Source organism: Bactrocera tryoni, chromosome 3 (genome assembly GCF_016617805.1).
Source record: "Bactrocera tryoni isolate S06 chromosome 3, CSIRO_BtryS06_freeze2, whole genome shotgun sequence".
In the NCBI taxonomy this organism is placed as follows: domain Eukaryota; kingdom Metazoa; phylum Arthropoda; class Insecta; order Diptera; family Tephritidae; genus Bactrocera; species Bactrocera tryoni.
Window position 1 is genome coordinate 17,721,401 of NC_052501.1, and position 21,066 is coordinate 17,742,466.

General features: G+C 35.9%; 1 long non-coding RNA gene across 1 annotated transcript in view; it reads left to right on the forward strand.

Moving 5' to 3' along the window:
• The first annotated feature begins 296 nt into the window (after window positions 1-296).
• LOC120771605 overlaps window positions 297-21,066 on the forward strand; it is a 67,175-nt gene continuing 46,405 nt past the window's right edge. Inside the window, exon 1 of the long non-coding RNA XR_005704985.1 lies at window positions 297-348. This is a non-coding gene — a long non-coding RNA (uncharacterized LOC120771605). The remainder of the gene's footprint in view (window positions 349-21,066) is intronic.

Below are 21,066 nucleotides of genomic sequence, written 5' to 3' on the forward strand. Positions count from 1 at the left end.
TTTTTTAATTTTTTTAATATTTTACTGCTTTTCATTATATCATATTGAGCGCTCAAAATCATTCATATCTACTTCTACCCTAACTTTGTGCATAAATATTGTTGGCGTTGAAATCGTGCGATCTAAACGATCATGTGAATTTATTATCTTTCACGTTTATCTAATCTTCATCGACATTTTAGTATTTGCCAAACAGCTAATAAGCCAATTTAGATGCTTTAATCTTAATCTTCACATTCCTAAAATTGATTTTAATCCATCTCTCTTCTTCTCTTCCTTTCTTGTTTTCGTTTACAGCTCAACGCTGGCGCCAACATTTCGCATTCTTCGTTGCTGTGTGTGTGTGCGGTAAGTTATCATTGTTAATAATCAAATTTCTATGCATAATTCAAAACTGAAATGGAAACAAGTTCAATTTTGATGCTTAAACTAGACAAAAGCGCTTTAAATTGAAATTGTCCACATTAACTAAACGCTGCTTGAACTCAAAGCTCTGGCGAACAGGTATTTATTATCGTTATTATTTATCTTTGTTGTTATGGCGTGTTTTCGTTCTTGCTGGGGAATTTCGAAATGTGATATTCGGATATTTTATTACAATTTTTAACAACAATAACGAGCACCTAATTTGGTTGCGAAGCAATATGTCAATGTGATTTTTATTTGAAACTGAAGCACATCTTCAAGCGCAATCAGTGGCTCTTCAATTGCTTTCTTTTTTTGTTTTGGTTTCGGTTCATAAAATGTACTGGACTATAATAACAGTGTTTATTTCACCAATTTCAAAATTTTTACGAGCTATGAAGTGATAAAACCCACAATTATTTATTGTTAAATATTTTTATTATTTAAATGGAAATTAGCTTCCTAACTGCTTTGAGTTGAAATAACAATTTTTGATAATCAATTTGGAATGGAATGAACCAAGAATACCGGAATTTGTGTTTTGTTAGAATTTTTTTAATATATATATTATATTCTGGCACATGAATTGGAAACAAAAATATCTTATCCATAGTTTATAGGTTTCTTTAAAACGCTTACAAACTCTCATCTAAAAATGGTCGATATCTTTTACGAAATCCATGAAGAGTAGTCATCCTTGACGCAAATTTCAATAGACTTTGCGCGCTCACTATCTAGGCCTCTTCCAGTATTTCATCGTGGAGACCCCATAAGAGTATTCCAATAATATTTCTACCACCCCTTCTTTCCAGTGCCAATAGAAACTTTGTATATAGTATTTCCGATCTACCGTTTTACATATGAGTTTTGCAGTTCGTCAGTTTGTCGTTTAGACAAGGCACGGACTTTGCAATTTTGAAAACGTTTGCAAGTGACAGTCATACACTACTCTTGACAATCTCATTACTAACTCATTCACCTCGATGTTTAGGCGGTTACATAAGAACCTCCCCAATAAGCTCCCGTATCCTCTGGCGACTCACTGTCACACAATTCCTTTCCTATTGTCAAAGAGGGACCAAATCTTTTCGATGACTTTCTTCATACGGTCCAATTGACAGTGTACGTCCGAATTACGAATCTGGCAGTACGTTAGCAGTTCGGTATGTATGATATATAATACAGCCAATCCCACCAAATAAATTGCAAAACATTCTTAGCTTGGCCACCATTTACTCCGGCTCACCGCGATCCGACTACGACCATTTTCACTTGACTTTATTGTAAGTGACCTACTTTTCACCACAAATAACCGTCCGCTTTATAAATAGATCGATTTTGTTGCGAAATGCAGATTTAGCCCACGCGTTATTACCGTTAACACGTATCCATACATAGCGTATATTGTATCGCTCTGTTAACAGCAATTAAGTATTCTTCAAATATTTAACATTTCAATTCAATTAAACTCGTTTGTAAAATCGAAATATTTAATGGTACTTAAATTATTATTCGAACATTGCGATAATTCAACCAAAAAAAAATATATGTACATTGCGACAAATAGGTACCCGGACATTGTAAATAAAACGCAAAACTTTTAATAATACATCAATATTTATTTTTTCGCCTTCAAAGTGATCCCCACCAGATGACGATCGACTGAATGATGTTTCAAGTCCTCGAAACACTTTTCGTAAGCAGTTTTTGGGATGGTCTTCATATCGACTGAAAACGGGGTCAACGAAACGACAATTTCATTCTGGGGAACAAGAAAAAATCACACGTAGCCAATTTGTTGAATAATTCAATGCATTTTTGGCTTCCACAATCGTAAAGTCTAGCAAGAACGCGTTTCATACCCAAAATATCTACCAATATAATTCGAACGGACTCGCGAGAGATGTCGAGCTCTCTTGCTGTCTCTCAAACGCTTGCCTGACGATTTTCAAGCATGTCAACCATGTCCTCGACTTTTTTAGTATTTTCGTCACTTGAAGAGGTCGAAGGCCGTCCAGAACAAGGCATGTCTTCAACGATCTCTAGACCATCTTTGAAGGATTTGTACCACTAGTAGTGTTGTGGTCTTGATAAAACTGAATCACCATAAGCCTTTTCCAACATTCGGAACGATTTCGTACACGAAATTTCGTTAGAAATACAAAATTTGAGGCAAATTCTTCGTATCGCATCGCACTACTGCGGTGCACTGACTTAAGCAGCTGCTATAAACAAGCTGGTAGACAGATCGCGCTCATATTTGGCTTAGTAATTAATGACAGTCATATCGACTTAGCAAAATAAGTTTTATGAAATATAAGTTACCCGGGCAATTTAATTGCAACTTCCGAGTGCTTTTTTGTCACAATGTATATATTTGGCAAGCGTTAATGGATTTACATTAAATATTGAAGTGTTAAAAAAAGTAAAAAATGCTCGACATTTTTTCTAGTAACAGTAAATATTTTAACGTTTAATTTTGCAGGCCTTGAAATTTGTCTGCTTGTTATACATTTGTATATCTATAAATATACTTGCTTATCACTGTAGACTGGTTGATTGGTATATTGACCGAAGTCACTAAAGCGCATTAATGGGCGTATGCAAAAATTGTATGCCCTCAACGGGTTTTCATAACGTTCGTAATGGCATAAAATAAGAGGTATAGAGGATAACATATATATATCAAACATATGTATTAGACTTCCCGAGGCAAAATGTAAGATTTAATACCTTGAATAGGAATCTTAAATGTGTTCCTGTGTATGTACAGTAGCGTAGCTAGGGGGGGCGCAACCGGGCGCAACGTCTTAGGGGCGGCAAAACGATCTCGCTGCTTTTTAATATTCAGAAAAATACTTCAACAAATTTTTTTACAAAATTTATTATAAAATATAAAGAGTTGTACACTCACAATGCAATAATCCGAATAACAATGAAAAATATTAAATAATAGGTTGTCAAAAAAGTTTTGCGGTATTTTCGCTAGTTGTCGCTGAAAGCGCGTAGTTCTAGTTTTATTCGTCGCATCGGGTCATGCTATACCTTTTTGGAAAGCTCATTTCACGTGTTTGATTTATTGTCGTTTCTTTTAGGTCGTTCGTGAGTTATAGCGTCGCAAACATGGAGCAAAATAAAGAGAAAATACGGCATATTTTACAGTACTACTACAATAAAGGCAAAAATGCTCAACGTTTCAACGTTTTCGTTCTGGTGTAGAGGTGGTCGAAGATGCGCCACGCTCCGGAAGGCCTGTCGTCGAAAATTGCGATAAAATCGCTGAATTGGTCGAAAGAGACCGGCATAGTAGCAGCCGTAGCATCGGTCCAGAGCTGGGCATGAGTCATCAAAAATTCATTTAAATTTCACCAAAAAAAAAAATTCAATAAAAATACCGCAAGACTCATTATTAAAAAAACAGTATCTTTATTTTTACTCTGTCGTCGCGACGTGTCGCTCTTACAGTTACCCTATGCTTTGAATGTAAAAAATACTTTTATTTCTCCAAGTTTTCAAAAATGGTATTTAAAAACTCCATTCGGGCAAAAATTCATGCAAATTGTGTCAAAAGTGTACAAGATATAGAGCAAAAATGGTTTTTTTTCTTTGGCTTTTAATAAGATGTCTTGTAAATTTACTATCAATTTCCTTAAAAACCGTATTGTGAGAATTTTGGTACTTCAGAATTTGCGTGGCTTCTAGTTCCTAAATTTTATATACTTAATATCGAAGATATTTTGTAAAAATTCATTTTTGTTCGAACCACCACATGAAACTTATAGGTAGGTAGATAAAGGGGGCGGCAAAAACTCCTTGGCCTCGTGCGCTCGAAGTTGTAGCTACGCCACTGCCTGTGTACCTGAAATAGTTAGATGCTATTGCATATTTCAAGCTAATTAAGACGCTATTTTGATATTCTCATTGAGGTCAATTGACCGTTTAAGGGGGTATTCTGGTCTAGAAGCATGAATTTCAGGTAATTTTTAAAGTGTCGTAAAAAAAGGCAATTAATAATGTTTCTATCCATTTTTTATTAGTTATTTGTTAATTTTAGAAGAGTACAGAAAAAAATTAAAAACTAAAAAAAGTAAAAAATTTCAAAAATTATGAGCTGACGAGGTGGGGGGTCTCTAAAAATTTCCATACCCATGATTTCAACCCTCCTAGTTATCTGAAACCAAAATGGCGACTGCCTGAAAAAAAGAGTTTTTTTGGATCACTTTTTCTGACTATTTCGAATTTTTTAAAAATAATAAAAATAAAAATTTGGGGATGGGGCTAGTTCCAACCATAGACAAGCCTATAAAGAAAACTTTATAAACATTTCAAGTAAATCGGTCAACTAGAACCTGAGAAATCGTGGGTATCGTTCCGAAAAAGTCAGTTTTGAGAAAAACGCGTTTAAAGTTTCGCGTAAAGTCTTTTGTTCGATTAGTTCCAGCCGAACCAGTTTGGATGCCGGGTCAGAAAAATGCCTACATATATCTCCAAAAATAATTTGAATTTTGAAAAATCCTCTTGTACACATATTCTTGAATAGTTATACTTTGAAAATATAAAAAAGAAAAAAATTTCGATTTTTTTTAATTTCTAGACCAGAATACCCCCTTAAAGAAAACGTTCAACATTTCGATACCATTTTACCGGACAATAACTCTTAACCAATGCTAAATTTATTTCTGGTGAGCATTTTCTCTTGGCCCGAGACCGAACAAAGACATGCACGAAGGTAGGTAAGGAGAATACCGTGGCTGCGAAAACAATTCCGAACACAGTCGATGAGATTTCAGCATCATTATCATTAATTTATTATCCGGTGCTTTGTCTTAATGTAATAGTTCGTTGTTTTTTCTGCGCTGAAAAGGGTATAAATATGTATAATGATCAGGATGATAAACTGAGTCGTTTTAGCACGTCCGTCTGTCTGTCTGTCTGTATATATGTGTATGAGTGACTCATCTTTTGAGTTATCGATCTAAAATTTTGTACACCTCCTTTCCTTCCGAAGAAATTGCACATTTTTCGGTACTGCCGATATCAGACCACTATCTACTGCCATACAAATTGACGGATCAATGTAAAGGTACTGAATGGAGAAGCTGCAGTTATCAATGTTTATGGTTTTTTTTTTCATTGAGTTCATTTTTACCGCAGTTTCGTTCGTCGAGCATTTCGATAATGCTAAGTAAATAGTCACTGTTGTTGATTGCTCCCTTGTCTAGATAATTATAATAATAATTCCATGAATATTATTCAAAGCGAAACCAAAAATACTTTTTTGCATCAGTAGCTTGTTTTTACGAGTGTATCTTTTGGGTTAGGTCTAACCAGCAAGCATATGAATTTAATTCTAGTGGTGAGAGAGACACTGGAAGTCCTCCTATGTATCTGTCCAGCCTTATTTAGTACTCTTAATAGATATCTAGGAGCCTCGCAGTTCAAGGGACTAGACAAAATACTAAAATTAGTTATCAAATCATTCTTAAAGTTTGCAAAAAGACTTTCTGTATGACGAATACTTCAACTCAAACCTCCATCTAACATTACTAAGAACCAGTATATCTACATATGTATGACGTGATGGCCGCCAATATAATCTGACCTAACCTAATTATAGTGCTGCCCGCTCATTGAACGAAACGAACCTTTTATCTTAGCCAATACCATATACATAATAGTGTTACTAAGAATTTTGAAACTCTAGCTAACTTCTGCAACAGATTTCGCTTTAAATTCAGGTTATATGAAAATACAATTTTTCATACAGAATTAAAAAATAATTAAAAAATGTTATATTTTAAGGGCTGTTTAATTCTGTTTAATTTTTGCGATACAGTTTTTCATATCAGATAACCGCTTTTAGTTACATAACATTTTTCCAGCTATTTTGAGTAAAGGGCGTTAATTCGCTTGTTAATTTTTAATAAAAACAGTCTAAGAAAATTTAATATCATAAAAACACTCAACATCGATATTAACAATTTCTCGGAAATTTCACTCCGTTAATGGTTTATTCGCGGCTTTTCGTTAACGCTAATTAAGGGTCAAATTGGCTTTTATTAACTTTTGAAAACTTACTATTTTTTACTAAAATACGTTAAATGTATTAGTTTTACAAAGCCATAACTATGTTAGTAATATATCAGTTACATACATAAATACAACCTGTAAATATATTTGTATACCACACTGACTTTTGTTTGGCAAACTGCGTGCTAGCGGCAAATGGGAAACAATTGTCATACTAGCCGCAAGTTTCAACAATTTTTTTGTCAACCAAGCCGCATTTTTCATTATAATGAGATAGTATTGAAAATAATATGAAATCAACTATTGTTTCCCAATATTTTTTCAGAACTGTTTCATAAAAATTCTGCTGTGTGGCAAACTGGAAAACTACATGAATTAGAGCATGCTAAGGGCAGAGAGGAAGCATGCAAAAGACAAACCGCACACACAAAACACTTTTTTTTTCCAAAACAACCGACTTTTGTTATTATAATGAATTGGAAATGAAAATAATGTTAATTGGATATTATTTCAGAAAATTTCTTTGGCACTGTTCTTCTTTCGTTTTTTTCATTTTACAATACTCAACTTGTTTATTCTTTTGCTCACCCGGTTGAAGCTATTATATAACAAGTAAGGAAGGGCTAAGTTCGGGTGTCACCGAACATTTTATACTCTCGCATGATAAAGTGATAATCGAGATTTCATTATACGTCATTTACATATTTTTCAAATACCGTATTTTTGTAAAGTTTTATTCCGCTATCATCATTGGTTCCTAATGTACTACATATGTATATATTATACAGAGAAGGCATCAGATGGAATTCAAAATAGCGTTACATTGGAAGAAGGCGTGGTTGTAAACCGATTTCACCCATATTTCGTACATGTAATTAGGGTGTTAAGAAAATATTATATACCGAATTTCATTGCAATCGGTCAAGTAGTTCCTGAGATATGGTTTTTGGTCCATAAGTGAGCGACGCCACTCCCATTTTCAATTTTTAAAAAAAGTCTGGGTGCAGCTTCCTTCTGCCATTTCTTCCGTAAAACTTAGTGTTTCTGACGTTTTTTGTTAGTCCGTTACCGCACTTTTAGTGATTTTCAACATAACCTTTGTATGGGAGGTGGGCGTGGTTATTATCCGATTTCTTCCATTTTTGAACTGTATATGGAAATGCCTGAAGAAAACGACTCTGTAGAGTTTGGTTGACATAGCTATAGTAGTTTCCGAGATATGTACAAAAACTTAGTAGGGGGCGGGGCCACGCCCACTTTTCCAAAAAAATTACGTCCAAATATGCCCCTCCCTAATGCGATCCTTTGTGCCAAATTTCATTTTAATATCTTTATTTATGGCTTAGTTATGACACTTTATAGGTTTTCAGTTTCCGCCATTTTGTGGGCATGGCAAATGGCCGATTTTGCCCATCTTCGAACTTAACCTTCTTATGGAGCCAAGGAATACGTGTACCAAGTTTCATCATGATATCTCAATTTTTACTCAAGTAACAGCTTGCACGGACGGACGGACAGACGGACGGACGGACAGACGAACGGACGGACAGACAGACATCCGGATTTCGACTCTACTCGTCACCCTGATCACTTTGGTATATATAACCCTATATCTGACTCTTTTAGTTTTAGGACTTACAAACAACCGTAATGTGAACAAAACTATAATACTCTCCTTAGCAACATTGTTGCGAGAGTATAAAAATCATGACAGAAATAAAGAATAGGACAGTTTTGATCTTAGTGTATATTCTTAGTGGATTTGACGGATAAATGTTCCGGGCATGACGTTAAGAATGAGGGGTATAAGAAGATTTATTTCCCATAATTATTTAAGGGGTTACATGGGCTTCCTTCCGTAAAACAACATTCTTTATTCAAGAATTTTTTCTCACATAAGAAATGAAATATTTTATTAGAATTTTTTATTGTTACAAACATACACTATTAACAAAGAAATTCTGACATTTTTGGAAAAACAAAATTTTATTGCGACGCCATTTCCGTTGATTTCTTGAAAAAAAGATGCGCCCGAGTGGGCAGGATAACTCCTTACCAAATCATCTAAAGTAAAAAATATGTGTTTTAGTAAAAACCTTAGCTTAGAACTTAAACGAAGGAAAAAAACTGAAAATTAGTTTCTTGGCAAACATTTTTACAAAACAAAACTAAAATTTCGCGAAATTTTTTTCAAATAGTTGTAGTCGAAAAAAAACCTTCGTCCAAGTTTTTAAGAATTGTATCTCAAAGACCTGTGTAAAATTTCATAAAAATCGGTTGAGTAGTTCTCGAGTAAACTTGCCAACCGACTTCAAAAACACAGTTTCGTGAAAACGGCGTATAAAGACGGCGCTCTTGGCTTAGCTAGCCTCGAGGGCGCAAGTTCCCAAGGCTGTATCCCTGAAACTTTTACTCGGATCAACTTGAAAACTTAGAACAATATTTTAAAGTTGTTGTAATACGACAATAAAAAATTCGATTTTTTGAAACCCGTAAACCCATGAAATACCTAAAAGCTTACGCTAAAAGCTTACAAGAGAGAGAACACGTCGAATACGGCGTACCAAGCGCTTCAAAACTCCAAGGAAGACAACCGCATTAACGTTTTGGCCGGATGGAACAAATTCTTTGTCGACAATGCCCATGGAATCATGAAAACAAATCAGCATTGTCTTCACTTTTGACTTCTTCATGCGCGATTTTTTGGGTTTCGGCTCGTCCGGTGCCTTCCATTCAGCACTCTGGCGTTTCGTTTCGGGATCATATTGAAAACACCACGTTTCGCCACCAGTCACAATATTATAAAGGAATTTTTTGTCCTTTTTAACCTCTTCAATGATGTCCTTCCAATGTTGGATTCTAAGCAATTTTTGGTCGTCATTCAGTTGGTGCGGAAGAAACCGTGCACACACCTTCCGTAAGCCCAAATTTTCGGTCAAAATGCAATAAATCGATGTTTTGGACATGTTCAATTCCATTTCCATGAATTTCAATGATGATTTCGTCTGTTTTTTGATGAATTCACGCACAGTTTCGTTGGAATTTCCGTTGATCACGGATTTTGATTGACCCACATGTTGATCGTCATTTATGTCCTCACGACCACATTGAAAACGTTGAAACCACTCGTGCACTCTGCTACGGGATAGGCAATCATCGTCGTAAACTTGTTTCATCAATTAAAACGTTTCGGTAAAAGTTTAACCAATTTTAAAACAAAATTTAATGTTGGCTCTTTGTTCGAAGCTCATTTTCGCACCGATGATACAGCTGCCAGCTATTGTTGATTAGCAGAGCAGCTATATGCTAAGTTGGTCCGTTTCAACATGCTCGAAGACTGAAGGCTTGCTTTGGAAAATTTCGTGAAGATACTACGTTAAACAAAAAAGCTCTCTGGACTTGATACCGAACTTTCAGTTTGTATTACAGCATATCAATATAGCATATATTGATCCGATATGAACCATCACTTGATTTTAATTAGTCAATTCGGGCCAAAAATATTCGGTTATCATTGAGCGGTAGCGATTCCCATTTACAGTAACGTTCTGGTCTTAATCATAAACCGCACCAAACGGTAATTTTTACGGGATGCAATGATGACTCTTGAAGTACGTGCGGTTTGTTACCAGACCAATAACGCATATTTTGCTTATTGACGAAGCCATTCAGCTAGAAATGAGCCTCATCGCTGAAGATGATTCTTGCTCAGCCCAATTCACGAAGATACGACGATTCTCTTCAGTTCTTGCGTCAATTTGATCTTGTTATGATGTAGGCCAAGATTTTTTCTTAAAATTCATCACAACGACGTCATAAAGATGTCCAATGCTTGAAAACGACGTGTGAGAGACTGATTTGGGTCTTCCTCAATTGATGCACAAGCGGCCGCAATATTATCGATTAACGGGCACTTCTTTGTCTCAGTGGCACGGGAAAAATTTTGTAATTTTTGTTTTGTCTGTGGATTCAAATTTTTCCATTAGACGCTCAATTGTTGTTCCGACAGGACGATTATGACGACTATAAATTGGACGTAGCGCTCTTAAAGTTGGGATCACTGACTCCGAATTTCGGTAGCAAATTTTAATATTTTCGACTCTTTGTTGAATCGTTTATCTTTTCTAGATGAAATGGCAAACTTTACTGAAGAAAAATGTCGAAAGAGTGAGAAAAAATATGGCGTCGATTGCGGTCCCTATCGGTTTTGTAGCGTACCTATTGAGAAACACGTTATATGCTATAGTGGTCAAATATCGGCGGCTCCGACAAATGAGCAGAGTTTGCAAAATTTCAGAGCGATATCTTCAAAACTGTGGAACAAATTCGCGTATTTACCGACGGACAGACAAACCGATGGAACTTTCTAAACCAACTCAGCTCGTCACGCCGAACATTTATATATATACTTAATAGGATCTCCGAATTTGTCTTATGCGTGTTACAAACTTTGCATCAAACTTAATGTATTCTGCTCAGGGTATAATGTTCGCAATTATGAATATCTTTAATAAAGTCCTTGAGCTTGACTTTCAAACTTCAATAACAATAGAAATAATATTTTCGCAGAGCTTAAGCGGCCTACAGCATCTGCATATAAATTAACCAATACTAAATATATACTTAAATAATTTCAGTAGTAGATATGTATATATTATATACATAATGCTCTCATTCACACTTTCATTCACCGAAAAGTTCCGTCCCTGTTTACGCTCTTTGCAACAAAAATAGAAAACTGGTGTGACTGACAAATATTGTGTGGGAGCAAATAACAATAACAATGTAACTGCAAGAAATGTGGAAGTAATAACTTGTTACATTGTTATCAACTTTTTCGCCACATAAATAGCTCTGCAAACACCTACAGCAAGTGTTTACATGCGAACAGCCACACATATAGACACACACATAACTGGATTGTATAAATTGTGTATTTTTATTTGTTAAACAGTGCTGAGGTAAAGTACAATGCCATAGGCGCTATTCAAAATTACAAATTTCGGTCACATTTTGCCGTTAGATATGTACTTGCGCCCCAGCGCCTAAAAGCATACAAGCATGTAACATATTGTCTTGTGCTCACTCAAACTTACGCAAACGCTTTCAACATTTGCGCTCGATATTTACGACTAAACTTTGCTTTTCCATAAACACTAAATTTAAGCATCTAAATATAAACGGTACTTTGGTGTTGATGTTAAAGTCGTTTTCGACTTTTTAATGTTGTTTTGGCAATAATTGGTTGGGAAACAAACAAGAAATAGGTGTTTTTGTTACAATTCTTTAATGGTATTTAAAATTTTATTAATAAGTTGTTCTTGCTAAAAAATATGGATGAGATGTTTTGAGTGTTCTCCATTGAATATAATGGAAACTATCCGTTTTGTCCTTGTTTTTGCATATTCTTCTCATGATATCCCCTCTCTTATATTATTTCTACTTTTATACTTCCATACTCTAATTAAATCTCTCTCCTAAACTATCTCCCTCGAACTCTTCTTCAGTTTTTCGTTCATGCGCTTTCTTCCCATATACTATAATATTTCTTTCTCTTTTAATCCCATATTACTTTCAAACAACTCTCCTAACGCAATCTCCATCGAATTATCTCTTTATTTTTATTATTTTTTTATTTCATGCGCTTTCTTTACATACTGTTTATATCTTCTTTACTCCTTAATCATACACACGATTCCTCGAACTATCTCTTTCTGTTTTTATTTTATGCGCTTCCCTTCCATATACTAATTTTATCTCCTTTCTCATCTGTCTTTTACACACATATTCTCTCGCACTCTCAAATTTCTATCTCTCTCTGATTTTCTTTCAGTTTTTACTGGTTCTGTTTCCTTAGACTATTTCTATTTCCTACCTACCTCCTACCATCATTTTATCTCTCTCTAACTCACACAAACCACCTTCGCTTTCAAGAGAGCGCTAGACACTGATTTGTTTCCACTTCCATCATCCATCATATATCCTGCTAACTATGAGTTTAAAAGAAATGTGATCCGATCTTATTCGACTTCAAGAATTCAAATAGAGTTTTCTGAAAGTATGGAACTGATCACAGTTGGATTTGGAATTGAAACCTTCCATTAATCGGGAGTATTTTATAGGTCCAGGTCCTTCTCCACCTAGTCTTTCCAAGGAAGTAGAAGTCTTTCACTTCCTCTGCTTCTCCGTCGAATTCTCTCAGAGCTGGAGTGTTTTCATCCGTTTGGACGATATGACCTAGCCAGCATAGCCGCTGTTTTTTAATTCGCTGAACTATGTCAATACGGTCGTATATCTCAGCTCATCGTTCCGTGGACTTCAGTATTCGTCTTGCCCTCATTCATAACCCTTCGCTTCCTTAATCTGGAGAAAGCAGAACTAACGGCGCGGTTGTTGTGGCCAATGATATCGACGTAATGGCGCACGCCAGCAGTGGTACACTCTTGTAGAAAATTGTACCTTCCGTATTCAGCTCTGCAGCTGGAACTAGAGAGTCGCACGATAGAGAGTAGTTTTGTCTGAAATCTCTCTTGGTATCAGACGGCTCAAAGATTTCTTCCCCGATCTTGACATCGTTTTTTGGTATTGCTCAACGTATTATTTCTACTCGTACAGGGATATAAAATTCAGATAAAGCGGCATAAATCAGCTCCTTTTCGTACTGTCAAAAGCAGCCTTAAAATCGACTGAGATATGGTGCGTGTCGATTCTTTTTTACGGGTATTTTCCAATATTTGGAGCATGACGAATATCTGTTTTTTTTTTATCCAGGCTGAAACCACACAGAGAAAGTCCAATCAGTTTTTCGACAGTGGGCTTTAATCTTTCACACAGAACGCTTAACAATAAATATATACTATATTGGGATTCTTCCCAGCATGTCAAAGCATGGACCAGGTATTTCTTTCTAAACACAAGGATTTTCTGGAACATTCTACCCATCTCGGCATACTATACAATTTTTCTTAAGCGGCAGATAGCAAAATTAGGTTATTAAGAAAAATTAGTATGGTATTTAATACTTGCTCTCAAATAAACCTCTTTCTTCATATCAGACCAAAACAAAGTTAAGATTAGTTTTGACATAATTATATGATAATTCAACAACAAAATAAACTTTCGAACTTGAACTTTTCTTTATTTGCGACTTACAATTAACATAATTCTACGACAGCATTATTTGAACATTAAGGTGGCTCAAATTTTTTAAATTATGTTATCTTTCTTTTTAATTAAATCTGATTATGAAACCGAAATCATTTGATGATTCAGTAACCAGGCGCAGAATATATACAATTCTTTGCTTTTGTTGAGCTCGGATGTAATAAGTAAGCATTAGGGTGGTACAATTGTTCTTTAAAATTAACTATTGGAAGGTACATTTTTCATAGTTATGTATGCACTTGAAATAATCGTGAAGCATAACTCATTATTTATATTATATGGAACATTAAGGTGGTCCATATAATTTTCAAGCAACCCGGCCTTTTATATATCTACCTAACCGTAGCCTAATAGAAAGCTTGATGCAATAAGCTTGGTTATATAAAAAAACAAAAAGATTTAACATATTATTATATGAGCATTAGGGTCGGTAGTTCTTAAAAATTTTTCTTTAACTTTCTAGGAAGTTATGAGAGAAAATATTGCCAAATATTTTATATATTTTATTTAATAGGAATACTCTCGCATTGCAAAAAAATATATGTATGTATACCCACACTCTATCACATATTTTTAACATTTGAGCATTAGGGTGTATAATTTTTTTATTTTTATTTTTTTTTTTAATTTTCTATGAAATTATGAGAGAGAATATTCGTAAATGTATATATTAAATTTTTTTATTGAAATAGAATACTTGTACATTAGGGTGGTTATGCTCTCTAATTTTATTGTTTATAGTAGTTATAACTTGCTGGAAAAAATTACTAAGGATATCGTTCTCATAAAAAGGATATGTCATTTCAGGCGAGCATTTGGGCATTAGGGTGAACTATTTGACTATGTCTGACTATTTCAGGTATTAGGTTGGGTTATCGGCAACATTTTTGTTTTAGACTTTCCATGAAATATTGACAATGCAGGCAAGAAAGTGTATTTTATTTTTATTTCATTTCACTAGTACCCACACCACCCTAGTATATACTATACATACACTTGCACTAGGCTTGTGCGCTATTAAATAGCACGAAAATTGCTACCTAGCAACCACCTAAGCAACGAAATTGTCCTCGCAGTCTAATGACACCGCGAAAATTTCCAATTATATCAGAAATAATCAGAGTTGCACCCCCATCCCCCCTCAGCGCCGGAGCAGCAGCATCTGCGTCAAAGGCAACAAGATGCCAAATCATGCCATATAAACGTAAGCACTGTTGGTGTACACCGTTGGAACACACACGCTTGAGTGCGATTAGTGGCAGCAAATGATTTGAATGCCAGCTTTCTGGCAAAAAGCATATTTGCGTGTCTGCGTAAACAAATACCGACTTCAAAGGTGCATACATAGACAGATTTCGAAATTTCATATCAAATATTCGATTGCTTTCAATAAACGAAATACGATGCATGACACGCACATACACCCACATACAAACATACCTATGTACTGCGACATAAGTCAAGTCATATTCGAGGTGAGAGGTGGGGATGAAAAGAGAGATAAAAAGAGGGTAAACGCGAGCAGGGAAGAGTTGAAGGGGAGCTTGTAGTAAACAATACGCGATTAAACTGTTATGTCTTCCTTGTGGCAAACGCTTTACGCGAGCGTTATTGTTATGCGACAACTGTTGGCGCCAAGTGGCTAAATATTATAAATTATTCCTAGAATATGTCAAGCGACTGCACGCTCAATATGAGCACAAGAGCATGTTCATATTTACATATTACATTTCGACTATTTAATATGGCATTTATAGGGTGTAAATTTTGGAGGAACTTTTATCCAAAAAAAAAAATTGAAATGCATAAGGAGTCCAGTATTTTGACTCGAAAAATCGGATCTTCTTGAAACTTTTAAGCGATGTCGCTTGGTAAGGTCGAGCGGCTTCAGTTCTTGCACAAGCTGTACTTTATATGCTTTCAATTTAAGAACTCGACGTAACATGCGCCAAATCATCCCATGCGTCAATCCGAGTTGCTGCAAATGGCGTGGAATCAACTCTCCACGGTCTTCGTTACACTCTCAGCCGCTTTATTTTCTTTACTGTGCCCTAGACGTGGTCTATTCAGTCGAATGTTTTCCAAGAATGAATACTGGGTCTCTAGATGGGTAATGGTGTTGTGAATAGTATGCTTAATAGGCCGATTATGTTTTTTGCAGAACGTGAAGTTTCGTAATGAAGTTGAACGATTTGTACAGGTTGTTCAGGGGAAGTCTTTCCACGATGAAATCCCAAACAATACTGAACACATGTAACATGACAGCTTGACAGCTTGACACGACTCAAGCGTGATCTGTCAAAAAAAAGCCATTGAAAAAAGTACCTCTATTTGATCACCCGTTATAAGGCCTAGTAATACATTATATTTGCAATAGATTGAAGGTTTTATATAGCATAGTTAGAGCAATACGATTTTGTGCAATGACTTGTTGATTTTTTGAAGATAATTTCATAGTGCCAGACTCATAAAAACTCTTTGTCTCATAGAAAAACTGGAAGCTTCGATTTTCACAAGTTTCTCTTGAGATGAATTTTTCACCAGCAAAACCAAACGCAACAGGTAGGAACATGTAGTAATCACTTCGTAACAGGTCCGGACTATGTTGTGGTGACTATAGAACCTCTCATCAAAGTTATAGGAGCTTTGACGAGTTAATTTCGATGTATTTTGCCTGGTGTTGCCCTCATCGAACACAATTGCTCTCCTTTTGATCAAAACTGGCTGCTTCTGAGCGATTGCTTCCATCAGATACCCCAGTTGTTGGCAGCTGAGGTCCGAGTTAAGAGACCATGAAAGATTTGCTCGACCGTGTCATATGGGAACCACGCTTCATCACCTGCTTCAGAAATGGACCGTTTTTTTCGATTTTGCAGCGATTCACAGATGAAAATTCGGTCTATGAGTGGTTTTTTCGCATTAACTCGTGTGGAATCCGTATTGAAACGGATTTTGGTGCTATGTTTAGTTTTTAGGCAGTTCAAAAAGTAATGCCTACTTGATTCGACGAACTTCTCAGTTGCTCTTCTAGATCGTGAAGCATCTTTGACAAACTGTATCAAGTAAACACAAGACTCTCTCCACAGGTTTTTAGTATGGAATCTTGTATTTCTAACGTCACATATCTTTACACAAACACACTTATAGAATGTGAGATACAAATTAGAAAATAGTAAAAATAGTGGATTTCGTTTTACTCGATCTTATATAAGTTGTTTTCTGGCTCATGTCTCATGTCTCGATATGGCGCGGTCACACGAAATTTCGTTCCAATAAAGCTCTCTTTGGCATGTTATATCAGTATTCTGGAATTATCTTCTTAGACGATTGATACTGATAGCTAAGGTGAGATAAATAGTTGAGGATTGCACCGCGGCCTTAGATCTATTGTGCCTTCTCCTAAATCTAAAGATCTAAAGCCCTTTATCCTGCGCAGGTGTTCTGGAGATTCAGGCTCACTGTCGCAGAACCGTCAATTTGCACAAGAAGCTATGCCCGTATTATATAAGTGCTTCAACTAACAGTGGCTAGTTGTATAATGCGACATGTAGAGTGAGTTTTTCCCTAGTGAAGTTGATTACATATTTAAATTTTGCGGAGACTATAACCCCTCATTAGCAACTTGGCATGACGCATGCCTTGGAGTTGTTGCCCATACCTCCCTCTGCCTACTCTATTCTTCCTTGTCGAGCAGCACCTTTATGGTATGAGGACCCACCGCGAAGGATTCAGGTCCCATCATGTTAGTGAATAGTGCGGAGCGGGCTAGCTCATCAACGAGTTCATTCCCGGCTATACCTTTGCGATCGGACACCCGGATGAGGTGCACTTGGTTACTTTCCCTAGATTATTCAGCCGTTCTCTACACTCCTGCAACAGTAGCGATTTGATTTCATAGGCAGAGGGTACTTTAAATGCCGCTTGACTGTGGCTTATAGGCTATATGGTTATAGGTTTGTTGCGATTGATACTGATGTGGATGATGATTGTTCATTCTGTATTCACTTTTTGCCTTCGGAAGGGAAACATCTTCTGGTTGTAACTCAGTCCAAAGAGACTTTTCAGGGCTTGCGCACTCCAAAAAAGTTAATTCAGTGTATTTTCGTACCCCCAAAAGCCAGATAAGCATCACATCGCCAAAGATGGTAATAACGTTAATGTGAAGTTGCTGAAAGCACAACTTTTAGATATATATTCTTAAGATTTAGAAACGTTTTTGAGATTGAAGTGCTTGATATCAAACACATGTATTTAATTTGACAATTGCTTTGACAGCGATTCCCATAGTTAAACCCATAACTCCAAAAACAGCACCCTATACTTCTCCTTTAAAATCAAATTCCACGAATCAGTTACATACATTATTTTTAATAACGTTGACAGCGCTTGTGGCCTATGGAATCTTGTTGTTATGTGGTGAACTTGTTGATTACTGCAATGTAAGGCAACAATGCGTGGGGCGTGGAGTGGTAACTGAAGTACGTACAACATTTGATAGCGAAACACATTCTCTTTGATGTGGATTTACACATGTGTAATTTAATAGAACAATGAAGATGATTTCAATTAGAGTAGTAGTGGAGCCTAACTGTATTTGCCGAGTGAAGTGGGTGCACTTGTGTTAATCATTTAATAGTAGGCGAAGCTTGAGTTCAGCTGAAACTCATATTCACTGAATTATATACCATGTTCAACCAAATATTCGCTTTGGAGTTAGCTTGTCGATTGGAAGTCTAAATATAAATTCGGTTAAATGTTGGGTTTATGATGTTTAGATAGAGATATTATGATTATTGGTAAGTGGGGACTAACTAAGTCGATTTTGCAATGCTCGTCTGTCCCTAAACACTCTAGCAAGTTCTACGGTTTTTGAGTTACTGATCTGATAATGGAATTTTGTTTACGTCCTTTTCTTCTCAAGAAGTTGTTTATTCGTCTGACATCGGATCCCTATAACAGATAGCTGCCGTACAAACTGACCGTTCAGAGAGCATTTTTCGATATTGGTAAACTAACTTCTCATATCAACTTTGGCTAGATTTTACCACAAACTAAAATTCAATTAAGCTGAAGAAGTCAAATAGAGTCTGCTTCTTGCTTCAAATAATTTGTGAATTGAATAACAGACTACAAGCAGGGATAATGGGATGTCCAACTTATTCCAGTGTGAGAGCGCTTCAAAATAAGCATTTTTTATAACATTTTCCATAATGGCCAGATCAAACAAAATAACAATTTTTGGGCATTTATCAACCCAACACCCAACATTTAGTATGAATAAAAATTACTATATAGTGTTTATTTATTGTATAGAGAAACTATTTAAATCTTATTAAAGTATATTAGAATAACTGCCTTTTGACCTCTCAATACCCAATAAAAGGATTTAAGCTTGTTAGCTCTCAATCATTAAATGTTTTTAATCATTTTCCATTGAAAACAATACTATGATGCTTCAAATTACAAAACGTTTCATCAGATACCTTTAAATTTCACAAATTTATTTAATTTTCATTGTTTTATATTTTTATAAGTGGTCTTGAACGATGCAACAAATCCCTCCGTTTACATATTTTTTTGGTAAGATTTCAATTTGGCCATCGCTTGTTTCCAATTGCTAAACGTCAAAACCACCTAAACTTTGACAGTTGACTGGATTGGGGAGATTGTTCTCTCACTTACAGTGAGAGAGGATTTGGACATCTCTTTATCTCTGCTACTAGTGTGATAATACTTTCAGTCGCTTTCTTGACTTTACTTTGGGATAGTATAGAGAAAACTCGGGCAGAGAGCTTTTCATGAGCTTTCCATGTCAAAGCTTTCTTCAGGATTTTGTGGAGCAAGTTCGATTAAAGAGCTTTTCACGAGCTTTTCATGTCAACGCTTTGTTCAGGATGTTGTTGAGTAAACTCAGCTAGAGAGATTTCATGAGCTTTCCATGTTGTAGAGAAACTCGGCCAGAGAGCTTTTCACGAGCTTTCCATGCCAACGCTTTCTTCTCGATATTGTAGAGCAATTCCGGCTAGATAGCTTTTCATGAGCTTTTCATGTCAACGCTTCTGCAGGATGTTCAAAAAGTTGCGTTTAATACTGCATAGTAGATATCGTTTTTGATTTATTGAATTCTTCGATATTTTATGACGGATCAAATGCCTTTTTATGACATATTATGTCTAAAATTAATAATATCACTTTCTTATACATAAACTGATCATCTACTGTTGTCAATTTTGCTTTTGTCAGAACTATGAACCTAGTAGTAGAGTATATCGCACTCAATAGTTGAGTACATTTAATCTAATACCACTCGACTTCATTGGAATTAACAGTCAACAGCTGAAAATTATCACAAAGGAAGCATCAGCTGTCAGTTGCCATGAACAACAGTTATCTAAACACACAAGCATGCAGTATATACATATATCAACAAAATCATATACATATATCTGCCACACAGGTATATGCTTTAGGGTGCTACCCAAAAGTGCTCATCAAATGTGAACTGGACTAACAAATTTGTATTAACGCTTTCAAAATAGACTCCTGAGTTAATACAAGCATGCGAACGCCTTTTCAAAATTTCATTGTCTTCTACGAATTTTGGCTTTTTATACTCTCGCAACAAAGTTGCTAAGGAGAGTATTATAGTTTTGTTCACATAGCGGTTGTTTGTAAGTCCTAAAACTAAAAGAGTCAGATATAGGGTTATATATACCAAAGTGATCAGGGTGACGAGTAGAGTTGAAATCCGGATGTCCGTCTGTCCGTTCGTCCGTCTGTTCGGCCGTCTGTCCGTCCGTGCAAGCTGTAACTTGAGTAAAAATTGAGATATCATGATGAAACTTGGTACACGTATTTCTTGGCTCCATAAGAAGGTTAAGTTCGATGATGGGCAAAATCGGCCCACTGCCACGCCCACAAAATGGCGGAAACCGAAAACCTATAAAGTGTCATAACTAAGCCATAAATAAAGGTATTAAAGTGAAATTTGGCACAAAGGATTGCATTAGGGAGGGGCATATTTGGACGTAATTTTTTTGGAAAAGTGGGCGTGGCCCCGCCCCCTACTAAGTTTTTTGTACATATCTCGGAAACTACTGTAGCTATGTCAACCAAACTCTACAGAGTCGTTTCCTTCAGGCATTTCCATATACTGTTCAAAAATGGAAGAAATCGGATAATAACCACGCCCACCTCCCATACAAAGGTTATGTTGAAAATCACTAAAAGTGCGTTAACCGACTAGCGAAAAAAATCAGAAACACTAAATTTTACGGAAGAAATGGCAGATGGAAGCTGCACCCAGACTTTTTTTAAAAATTGAAAATGGGAGTGGCGTCGCTCACTTATGGACCAAAAACCATATCTCAGGAACTACTAGACCGATTTCAATGAAATTCGGTATATAATATTTTCTTAGCACCCTGATGACATGTACGAAATATAGGTGAAATCGGTTCACAACCA